Source organism: Lonchura striata, chromosome Z (assembly GCF_050655825.1).
Source record: "Lonchura striata isolate lonStrDom1 chromosome Z, ASM5065582v1, whole genome shotgun sequence".
Lineage (NCBI taxonomy): Eukaryota > Metazoa > Chordata > Aves > Passeriformes > Estrildidae > Lonchura > Lonchura striata.
Genome location: NC_140740.1, coordinates 32928721 through 32938388, shown reverse-complemented (window position 1 = coordinate 32938388; position 9668 = coordinate 32928721). Strand labels below are relative to the sequence as shown.

Here is a 9668-nt window from a genome sequence, read left to right as displayed (position 1 = left end):
TCATCAAAATAGTGGACCACTCTTTCAATAAGCTAATATATAGGAGACTTCAAGAAAAGAAGCTACTCACCTCTTATGCCATGATGGTCTAGGATCTCTGCAACAAAAAAAATAAAAAATAAAAAAAAAATAAAATTACAGATTAGGAGATTTTCTATTTTAAAGAGATATTTGATGCATTGTTGGTGTCTCCTTAACATTTCCATAGCCAGTGCAAACAGAAAGTCTATATGATCTTCAATAAAGCTCTTTTAAAGGAAATCCAAAGTGAAATATGTCCTCTGTAGAAGTAAAATATAGGCAATTTATTTCAATTAACCTGTTCTGCTAAATGATTTTTCTTCATAGGCAGGATAGGATCTATCAACTAAAAAATTCTCACTTCAATCAGCATTATTAAAATTTACTAAATTATGGTGGGTGAGAATGCTTAATAAAAATAAATACATTGAACATAAAGTGAGTTAAAAGTCATTTTGTTGTCTTTACTAAAAAATATTGTAAAATTTTTTTCTGTAGGGTTGACATAATATTTGAATAAATTCCCAAGATGGAATCACAGAATTTTCTGAATTGGAAGGCACCCACAAAAATCAAGTCCATCTCTTGAGTGTATGGCCCACACAGGAACTGAGCCCACAGTCTTGGTGTTAACAGCCCCATGCTCCAATTAATTGAACTAATCCTAATGGCTGACTCCTGTGACTGTACTTCATGGAGAACTTTGTATGGATGCCAGTTCTACCTCTACCATGAAATTGATGACGTCTCTTCTATTTTTTAGGTGTGAGATCAACTCATCAGTTGATCAGTGGGTCAGAATAAGCTTTAGTATGGAACTTCCTTTGCCTGCACACCCAGAGTGTTGGAGAATATCAAATTGTATATCTTAATTCATTATTGTCTTTTAAGCCTGATCATGTTTTTAATCAAATGAGTATTTAGTAGAGGCATGTATTTCAAAAAGAGAAGCCACTTAAATCTCTGAATTGTCTATTATATTTCCTACTCCTCTGAGCTTCTTGAGACCTTCCCTTCTGAATCCTCACCAAAAGATACATTTCAAGAGGTGGAATCACACTGATGGTGAAAAGTAGGTAAGAGGACAGAAACAGAAACCACAAACTCTCAGTGTCTCCCACTGCCCTATCAGCATGTTATATGAGTGGTATCCATTTAGCCAGAAGAATTACTTCACAAATATGTGGCCTACAGATCATGTGTTCTCTTTGAACAAGAACAAATATGACTGCAGGGTCTCCATTCTGCAACTTATTTACAACAAAAAGGAAAACTAGCAATGGTGAAGAAATTATCATTTCTCTTGGTTCAGTAATAATGACTGAAATACCAAAAGAATGCAGAACAGAGCAACAAAGATGACTAGGAAGTGGGATAGAGGGGGTCATAATTTTTAGCTTTCAAGTTCTTGGTGAAATGTTATGCTCCTGAAATTATCATGCTACACTCATAGCCAAATGAATTTACATGTTCTCCCAGTATTGTTTCCTATTATTAATTGGCAAAATGCTTACATAAACAGATGTCTCTTGAAGCATGTTTAAGGATTCAATCTCATCTGCAAAAGATGATCAATAACTTAATTATAAGCCATTGCAGTTTAATGAAGTCAAACTCAAAGCTCAGCTTCTGCAAATAGCTATTTAATACAGATGTTTCACATGTACTGACTGCATTACTTATAGAACTCTGGTTTTCAAACACTCTAAGTCAGGTATACCAGGTGTGGGTATGCTTCTGTCTCTACAGGTGCAGGAATTAAGTGGGCCCCTGAGAAAAATACCCAACCATATTACACCCAAGAACGTGTTGATGAGTCCAAGACTGTAGAAGCAAGTATGCAGACGTGAGCTGCACAGAGAGATTGCGGGTCACGCCTGGCATTCCTTGTTCATCAGTGGAACCTACAATCTTCTGATTTTATGCTATTTATAGATGTGTTAATTGTTGGTTTCGTAGAGTTGTTTCTGGCAAAAATGGGGTTTTTGTTTTGTTATGTTATAGATCCCCTCTATTGGATTTTCAAAAGTATTTTATTTTAAGGTCAAAAGCAACATTTCTAAATTGGTATATATGGGTGGATTTTTTATTAAAAATTAACTCATAAAAAAGAAAGGAGCTTTGCAACTTGGCTAAGGAATCTTTGTAAAATAGGTTAATATGTGTTAGGTGTTTTAGTAGCTATACCTGTAGTAGTACCTTGCATACTTCAGTGTGTGCAACAAATGATGGACAAAGCTATCAAAGAAGTTTTTATCATATGAGAGAGAGGTAGGAAATGGATTCACAGAGAGTTCTCAAATCTTAGATAGTGGATGAAGGTATAGAGATGGAGGAAGGTTTTGAATTAAGACCTTGGAACCAGCGAGATTTTTTGAACAATGACTTGTAATTGACTGGACCTTCAAAGCATTAAAATTGCTGTGTTGTAATATAGCTATGCTTAATGCGAGCAAAAATTATGCTTTAAGCAAGTAATAAGCAGATGTATTATAGGAAAGCTATGAAATGCAAGGTAGTTAATAAACTACAAGGTCATGAAAGTTTCTTTTTATTTGAACTGAGAGCGGGAATTGTGGGATTCCTTAAAATCAGAGGGTTTTGGGCACATTGCAAAAGGCACGCCTCAGAGACAGCAAGATGGTGATTAGAGCTTTGTCAGCAGAAAAGTTATACAAGAAGTAGAAAGAAAGGACAAATAGAACAACGGTCTGTGTATTAATGCTTGGGTAGAATAACTCCCTAAGTTGCAGAAAAGTATATCTGGTGAGATATTAGGAAGTTTTAAGCTTAATAATGGAGCTCTGTGCATTGTATCTTAAGGCTTACAAGCATGTATTGTATTCCAAACAAGAAAGCATTGTTTTAAGAAAAGGTGCATGTGCTTATGGTGGTTGAGTAAAACTACTGTCATTATGCTCTTGCTTTGTGTGATTGGTCAAAAAGCTTTTAAAGTAAATTACAACATTAAGTTCTTGGTCTGCTGCCTGGGATGTGAGCTGCTGGCATCTTCCCATTGTCATAAGCATATAATGAGACTGATGCTAAAAAATAAACAGCTCAAGACATGTTCCTCAGCAGTCCCATCCCGTTCATGATTTGTACATAGACCCCCAGCCAGTGATACCATGCTTCATATTATGCAGTTTGAACCCACAGGAAGACGTCATAAACAACGGTAGAAGATGATTTAAGAAAGAGTGCTCAAAGTTGATCTATTCATTGAAATAATTTGAGTGCACATTCTATACTTCTTCTTACTAAGGAAAAGGAAAAAACACTAGCCATGACAACTGAAAACAATAAACACAATCTTGAAAATCTCCCACATGCAAACACTTAATCCTAGAAAAAAAAACGTTGGTTGTTTTAGTTGAAGTAGAACTGACTTAATATATATTATTGTCGAGTTTCTCTAAAAGGATGCTTTCATAAATACAGCTAGGTGCTAGTTCATAATTTTTTTAGGCATGCGTAACTCAGATGAAATCTGCATACTCAGAACTACATGAATATAGCACCTTTGTGAACAGCAAAAATCAGACCCAAATTCTACTACACCATATCTTAATAAGTTTCTGATGCTAACTTTAGTCAGCTTTCTCAGAAAATGTGTTAAATGGAATTTTAAGTGTATTTTGTAAGGTTTTTGCTCACTTTCAGCTACCAAGCAGAAATGACAGCTTAGAGGTTCACACACTCCTATGATGTTCACTACTGTCTTTTTGCTAGAGGGTCTTGCTCTGTTTCCATTCTTTCTATGCTAAATATGCCCCATTTCAGTCACCACAGCACATCAGAACAAATCTTTCCCAACATGAATTTAAGAGTGAGTCCCTTTTTCCAGGTGTCATGGATCTTGTCTAACAAAAGAATTTTTTTACAGTTAAACTACTGCTACTAGATTCAGAATATTGCAGGTTCTTCAGAATGAACTGCTACAGCACTGAAAAGCTCTATAACTGGCCAGGAGGGCTGTACATAGCTTTGCTGCCATGTAGAGTTCCATGCTTCCAGTTCCACTCATTACACTCACATACAAAATAGTCATGCTTCAATTTATTTGGATTCCCATATAGTTTATATTTGGGACAACAGTCACTTCTTTTCTGTCCCTCTTTCATATGATAGAAATAGTCTTTACAGACGTCACCTCCTTCTTAGTACTTCACTGTTTACATCAAGTTGTCACAGTTTCCAAATATCTGCAGGAGTTATTACAACAAATTCAGTTGTTCTGGCTGTCATTACACAAGTATCAGATCTTATTTAGTTTAGATAATTTTATTACTATGGAGTCATACTCATACTTCAATGTTCAATTATATTCGAGTCAAAATTTAAAGTTTTCTGCAGATATTAGGGGGTTTAGGGTTGAAGATTAAAAATTTCAAAATGTTTCTCAAACTTTTTCTACTGATTAAGTAGGAACCGAATTTTATAGTAGTTTAGAAAAATGTCACCCAACACATTTCAGTGAAGTCAGATTTTTTTCTCCTCAGCACTTCAACAGTAGTTATATTCTTTTCCAGTCTTTCTGTATACAAAGTTCCATTCTCTATCTTACTATAAAACAGTTGATTTTTGTAAAATGACCAGGCAATTTTTAAAACTTCAAAAACCTTCTTTCCTAAAAAAGCCTTCCTGCACTCTAAATTGATCATAGCTGAAATTACCTTTTTTGTTTCATTACACTTCCAAAATCACACACTTTTATAGGATCTTCATCTCTATTATTAGCTGTTGCATATTTTGCTCAAAAAATGTATTGATGTATCACATAGGTATGATTAATATAGTTAAAATGCTGATGTTTATACTTCATATGTGGCAGAAGTGATCACAATACATCCACACATCCATGTTCCTATTTACTTTATCAGGTCAATCCCAATGCTAGAAAAATCACAAAGTAGGTAAGAGGGCACTACTAAGCCTGAAAAAAATTTAAAAAAAAAACTGTCCACAAAAATGAATAAGTTATTTTGCTCTAAAAACACTTTCACAGAAAGCAAGCCTTTCTGTGAAAACCGAAGTTAGACATGATATTTATTGTATTTTTTAAAGGAATTTTAGCACTTGAAAGCAGATGGTTACTATGAGTACTTAGCACCATTTGCTGTAATCATAGTAATTTTTATGAGAGGAAAGTAGTAAAATAATAACAACTCATTTTGGTAAAGGAAATTTCAGCAAGCAATAGATTACAGCCTGTGGGAGGAAATTATATCACAAATTGTATGTTCCTTAAAAAAAAGTACATTTCAGGTAGAAAGCAAGCTACAGTAGGAGATAGGAAATATAGAAGAAAAAAAATAGGGGCAAACAAAATCTATGAGCTTTTCAATCATGACTAACATGAAAAATAATCTTTTCCCCTGAACAGAGCTCTAGAAAGTCATTCTGACCTGTAAGATGTGCTCCGAAGAAAGGAAAGCACAGAAATTACAAAAAATACAGAAAATGTCAATGCCAAGTTGGGTGGAAATATTGATTTGCTGGAGGACAGGAAAGCTCTGCAGAGGAATCTGGACAGGATGGAATGAAGAAATTTGGATGAGGATCAATCTTTGGGCCACAGGTTCTGCCTTTGTGCCTTAACAAGCCCAGGCAGCACTACAAACTGAGACAGAGTGCTTGAAAATTTGCACAGCATGCTGGTTGACAGCAGCTGAACATGAGCCAGCTGCGCCCAGTGGCCAGGAAGACCAATGGCATTCTAGCCTCTATCAGCAGTAGTGTGGCCAGCAGGACCAGCGCAGTGACCATACCCCTGTACTGGGCACTGGTGAGGCCATGCCTTGAGTCCTGTGTTCAATTCGGGCCCTCTTTCAAAAAAAGACACTGAGATGCTGGAATGTGTCCAAAAAGGGCAGTGAAGGGTTTGGAGCACAAGTTCTGTGAGGAGTAGCTGAGGGAGTGGGGCATATTTATCTTGGAAAAAAGAAGGCTCAGGGGGAACCTTATCACTCTCCACCACTGTCAGAAAGGAGCATTTAGCCAGGTGGGTCTTGGTCTCTTCTCCCCAGAAACAAGAGACAGGACAAGAGGAAATGGCCTCAGACTGTGCCAGGGGAGGTTTAGGTTGGGTATTACACAAAAAAATCTTCTTCAAAGGGGTTGTCAAGCATATGAACAGGCTGTCCAGGGAAGTAGTAGCACTACCATCCATGAAGGTATTTTAGAAACTTAAATATGGTGCACAGGGGCATCAATTAATGTTGGACTTGGTAGTGTTAGACCAATGGTTGGGCTCCGTGATCTTGAGGGACTTTTCCAACTTGAACAATTCACTGATTCTAAAAAAGCATGATAAAGAAAAAAGAACAATGGGGATGACTGTTGTGAAAGAAAAGAGTAGAAGAGATTTGATGTAATTCTCTTTCACAAAAAGCAATTGCAAGGGAAGAACTTTGCCAAGTTTGAGATAAGGTGTAGGGCTGAATAGTACTAGAGGAGATGAGGTGAGTTATGAAGAAAGCATGCCCAGTTGAAAGCACAGGGAAGAGCTGGAATAAATCAACAAGGCTGCTATATTTCTGCACTTGGAAATATGTAAGAACAGGAGAAGGAACACCCTTAGGTTTGATGCACTTTTTGTATAGCTTTTTTTGTGGTGGGTTTTTTTTTTTGTTTTTTTTTTTTTTTAGTGCAGAGCTTCTCTAACCCCATTCAAGCAGTAGATTCCTATTTCTCTCTGATTCACAAAAGCTAGTTTCAGTCAGACCACTGAACACTGGAACTGAAGCTTTGGGATCTTAAATACTGCTATGTTAAATGATTAGGTAGCAATTCTTAATATGGCTTTGTGCTTGCTGCTTTTATACATCAAATAGAGCAAATTTGGTTTTATTATCAACGTCTGACAAAATAATAGTGAAAACATTTATTACCATTTACTGCTTAACCAGAATACAGGCTATGTAAAAGTAGCTTAAAATTTTCTATGAATTTTCTTTGCTCAAAATTTCAATCTGAAAAAAGTTCACACCAAATTTTGAAGATCCATGAAAGAATCCCTCAAAAGCCCTTACAAGAACAAATAAACCACACTTTGATAAAAGTGCTGAAAGCAGTACAGTAGAACCAACCAATTCAATTTTGCCCCAATTTTTGCTTTGTTCCTTACCAAGGAACCGGCTTGCTAACATAACAATAATTTCTAGACTTGGAGTTAAAACTGCCAGATTTCTTTCACTCTTTCTTAAAAACAATTGTTTAAATTAAAAGACTAAGAAACCTAGGAAGGACAATTAAGCTCATCTGCAGTCAGAAGTGCCATTTAGATGATCAGCATTCACATGTTTTACACTATACCTCAGCACACAATTACACAATTACAGAAACATCAAAATACATTTTTAGAGACATGTTGTCATGGAACAGTGTGGGGGGGTTTTCTATATCACTATTATGAAATATTTTACCATATAACTTGCTTGAATATGTTTATTCATAGTTCCTTATTAAACAGTCTTATTTTCCTGCTCAATAAACTGATTTAAGATGCAGTGTGTATGCAAAATACAAGAGGAAGTGCTTAAAATGAAAGGAGATATAGGATATAAACAGATTAGGAGCATTAGTAAAGGTAAGTAAACCAATCTCTCCTATCAATAAGTCTTTTTAAAATAAAGGTAGCTATTCATGTAACAAAAATGCTGTGGGTGTATTAGGCTGAGAAAGCAATCCAAGTCATTGAGTCCACTGGAAGAAAGTGGGAATCCTCCTTCTGCCTGCAGCTGTTCATCATATTTAGCCATCTCTGGTTATTCATATTAGTATTAAATATACTTCTGTCCAATTGGGCTTACTCATGTTATCAGTTTTTGAATCTATTCTTTTCCCCTACGTTAAACAAATCTAATGATTCCTATCCATAGCAAATGTGGAGCTGATGAGCAAATGGATGATAAAAATTCCTGTTATTCCTTTCTGCTCATCTCTTCCACTTAAGATTCTTGTCATGCCCTGGGCACTCTAGCTGTCTGATACTGTTCCTTTATTTCCAATTCCAGTGCATTCTCTGCGGAATATTTGTCTGTCCAGAACATTTGGTTCACTGCCTAGTACCAAGCAAAATCTGCTTGCAATGTAAGAACATGTAGAAAAATTATGTGTTTTTGTCACACCGTATTAAACAGTATTCAAAACACAATGCCTCAGAAAGTAAATTGATTGTAGGTTTTATAACCCTTTTCAGGCTAATGGAAACAATTTAGTACCATGAACGAGAACATTGCTAGTGCAGCTGTGGGAATCTTAAATTGCTCAGCTCAGCAGCTCTGTTCTGGCTTAAGTAGGATAAAGTAGTTAAAGTTCAGTTAGATTCCATTCCCCTGGATCTTTGACAGATAATTTCAGATTAATGCCTTCAAAGTTTTCAACATGTCTTGTAAAAGACTTTCTGAGGAATTCCTGGTTTGCATCTTTAACTGGGTGGGGGCAGTGTGAAGGAGCTCTAAGAACTGGGAAGAGAAGGGAAGACAGGGCAGGAATGTCTTAGGGAAGTCTTCAATCATTTTTTAAAGTGTCTTGAACCATCTTTTTCTTCAGTTTGGTTTTATTGGTAATACGGGTGGGCAGGGGGGAGGGAACCACAAATAAAACAAACAAAAACCCAAACAAACAATAAAAAGACTACCAGTTTTCTCTATAACTTTCATAATGTAGCCAAGATAACAAAAGTTAGCAATGAAGAGCCAAGACTGAAAGCCCATGATGAACTCCACTTCAGGAATCAGTTGCAGCTCCTTAAGCTCCTGTACCTAAAGATCTTTTCTGAGGGACAGAAATTTTATCCAATGTTCATTCATATATACTATACAAAACAAATCCACTACCTAACCACTTATAAAAAGAAATAATTCACATGGGTATTACCTGCACTGTACTACAAGAAAAACATCTGTGAATATTATTTGACAAACTGGCCACTAAATGAGCCATTAGCTTGTAGGGGTTTTGGATTGCCTCAGGAAAGGAGGGTGCTATATAACACAAAGGCTTACAGATGCAAAACAGATTGGAAAAAAAAAATGTTCCAGAAGAAAAGCTGTAATAAAACAAGGCTAGCATGAAAACCTACGCTTTCTAAAAAGTAAGCCATTAACGAGATGCAGTAATAAAACTGCTTAACTCTTCTGTGCCTCTGGGGAGAAATCTAAGCCTTTTGAGAAATGATGGAGAGAAAAATGAAGCCAATGGAGTGTTTGTCAGTGAGAGAATGCTGTGGAAACAAAGTTAGTAATTTTACCATTGCTGCTTGACAAGAGCTGACAGGTGTGTAGTTTCTTATTGTTCTGAAAGGCAGCCAGAAACCACAGTTTAATATGCATCTGTGTCTTTATAGTAGGGGAGAAAACAGCTGTCTCTCTTGCCCATGATACAAGATGATAGAAATATTGAGATATTCTCTTCTTTACAGTATCTTACCATCATTTTCATGGCTTCGTTTGATCTTTCAACAAAGCACATAGCTGGAAGGAAAAAAATGCCATAGCCCAGATCAGATCAGACATGATGTGGCAACCTCTGCTCCCACAAACTTATTATTTCACAGAGCCTCATCACCTCAACAATATTTTTTTACATGAACCAGGGTTGACAGATTAGAATAATATTTTTAGCACAGCAGATTCAGACCT

General features: G+C 36.2%; 1 protein-coding gene across 5 annotated transcripts in view; it reads right to left on the bottom strand.

Annotated features, from left to right (window-relative positions):
• The window catches only part of CSNK1G3 (casein kinase 1 gamma 3), a 228019-nt gene that overhangs the window by 64621 nt on the left and 153730 nt on the right, over positions 1 to 9668 (bottom strand). For all 5 annotated transcript variants that reach the window (XR_014951366.1, XR_014951367.1, XR_014951368.1 and 2 more), the window contains one exon: positions 71 to 97. The gene's annotated coding sequence lies outside the window, so the exon portion shown is untranslated. The remainder of the gene's footprint in view (positions 1 to 70; positions 98 to 9668) is intronic.